Raw genomic sequence first — 2,826 nt, 5'->3', positions numbered from 1 at the left:
CTTTATTAGAAGTATTTTGATCTATGACTCAAAAAAGATTCCGATTTAAGATATAATTTTGCATAACTTTCTATATTTGCTATTACTTTTATCATAAATTATTTATGTATTAATAGTATTATCGATACTGTTTATCGATATACGCCGCGATATCGTCTTTATTTACCTCTGGTAATGCATATATTGTACAGAATGTTTTACTTATAATCACTAGGGTGAAAAATAGGAACGGCAAGGAATCGAGCAGTTCGAAAGGATCATGCCAAATTTCAGTAATACCCAAAATCTGTAATTTCTGTCATTTATAACATTGTGCACATGTCATGCAACAAATAATTTCAATTGAAAATGACGGAAATAACATATAATAATTATGTGATGTGCATTGAAAACGAGAATTTTTATGCATATATATAATTGTTTTAGAGAAACTAAGTAAAGAAAGATATTTCTTTCTCCTTTTTTTTTGAAAGATAGAACAATAATGAAAGCTAATAGTAAATATTTGCAATACCGTCTTAAGACTATAGATATTTATATATCTTATACCTGGAATATAAATCCAGATCCGAGTATAAGCACCATAGCGAAATATATCGCGTAACGCTTGTTTCGCGTATGAAAAGGCCATAGACCACTGATACTTAATAATAGTCGAATGATATTATAATGCGAATCTTGAAAGAACTGATCGATATCACCCATTCTGTCTCTTACTTCCTGCTATTATTATTATAGAAGCGAAATTCTGTATCTATATGATACCTCAACAAAGAATACAATTCACATCAATTTCCTATTGACAATTCTGTTTAATGTTGGTAAATGTAAAATCAAAAATATATGTCTGAAAAATACATGTTTACCGCTAAAATCGTGCGTTGTAAAGTCCTGAAATTATCTTATGTAAATTGCATAATAATACAGAAAGAGAATAGCCATACTGAAAATATTATCTTTGTAGATGCAACGTAGGTAAAAGGGGTATGAAAATTTTATTTCCAAGTAGAGTTGATTGAGACTGTTATGTGGAGATACAGTCGCTTCAAATTTAAATTAGTTATATTAAGAGATCATAAATTAAAGTAGCAGTTTATAAAAAAATCTATACTGCCAATTTTTAAAACTTTTCTATATTTTTATTAAAAATATAGAGGAAATTCTTTCTCAAAGTGTGCAAGTACAAATGTAGGTATTTATATTTAATTATGATTTTCTAGTAATCATGAAGTGCTCCTTAATATTACGTTTTAGATTTGGCTTTTAGCATAATTCGTACAATTTTTCTCTATAATGTATATCAAAAACTATGTCATTATATATGGAATAAAAATTTTTTATGTAAGAATTATTTTTTTGTGTAAAATATTCAATATGAATTGTATTAAACTTGAGCTATCGTTGCATATTTTACCGGCATCTACCGCGACCGCTATGTTCGTTTACTTGAGTTCAATTACTCCTATAACTCAGCGTGCGATAAATAAATTCAGTTATTGAGCAATTAAACGATGATGTACATGGCATACTAAAAAAGCATCGCATTGACCTAGCCTTGAGAAGATTACTGAAGGATAAGTTCATGTTTTCATATGTCCCGCTTAATATTTTATATAACTTTCGTTTAAAACATTTTTCCATGACTCTACAGTCGTTTTCAAAATATAAAACCTGGGCAGACTTTATAGACACTTATATATTGTGGAACAAAAAATCTTTTCTTTTCCAATGTAATTCGCGTCATGTTTTAAAACAAGCATTTAAAAAATAATTTTTTTCACAAAAAATTAAGGATGAAATCTATAGGTTTGCTCAATAAAACTTCGAGATGATCTTAAGTTAGTACTTGAGATATCATAAATCAATGATAGCTAAATATTTGCATCTTAAGACATTGCTTGAGACGGTCTTGAAATTAAGAATAGACTATAAATTCTTTAGGATGCATTTTATTCACCTGATGAATAAATTTAGACGGATTATATATCTTTTCTTAAAAATATATTCTTTTCGTTAATCAATCTAAGCAAATTATATTATAATCCCCAATGTTAAGATAATTTCCCCGAATGTCATGTAGCCAAGCATTTTCCGCTCTCTGTCCCGTGAATAATAATCTTAGTAGGCCATTCAGGATTAAATCGAGCGAATCCTTTAGTTCAGTAGCATCACCCACTCATAGAGAAATAGATTGCTTCTTATTATTCTAGGTATAAAGTTCATAATATTTTTATATCTTCTGCTTTAAAATCTAAATCAATTATATTGCCGATCGTTGCACAATCATTTGCAATAATCGATGTCAGATTTAAAAAGATCTGCAAGAAAGATCTCTTTTTTTCGAGATGGTAAACCTTAAAAATTTTGAATTGATGATCGCAACAACTCTGCTATATTAAAAGATACATCTAAAAAGAAATGGAAAGTAATAAGAATAAATTATACATTTATGTTCATTAGTAAAACTAAATTATATTTGTGACAAAGTTGAAATTATTTATATAAGAACCATCTTACTTAGCAACAAAAATATGAGGAACATGCAATAAGAGACATTGTAATATTTCTAAATGTTTTTATTAGACATGTTTCTTTTATATCTTCATATTAAAGAACTTCCGGTATTTGTTCACCCTAATTTAAACAGAGCATTATTATAAAAAAAATCTAAAAATTTAAATCAGTCATTTAATTGTACTTTTCCTATATGTTTAGTAGAACTTAACAGGATTTTTATCCGTAACTTTATTATCTTTAGGATAAAAAATAAAGAATAAAAAATATTGATATTTATTGTCAGATCTTATTGCTATTTTATGAGACAAT

This window comes from Atta colombica, unplaced genomic scaffold (assembly GCF_001594045.1).
Source record: "Atta colombica isolate Treedump-2 unplaced genomic scaffold, Acol1.0 scaffold145, whole genome shotgun sequence".
Classification (NCBI taxonomy): Eukaryota; Metazoa; Arthropoda; class Insecta; order Hymenoptera; family Formicidae; genus Atta; species Atta colombica.
The sequence above is the reverse complement of the archived record's forward strand: the minus strand, read 5'-3'. Positions refer to the sequence as shown.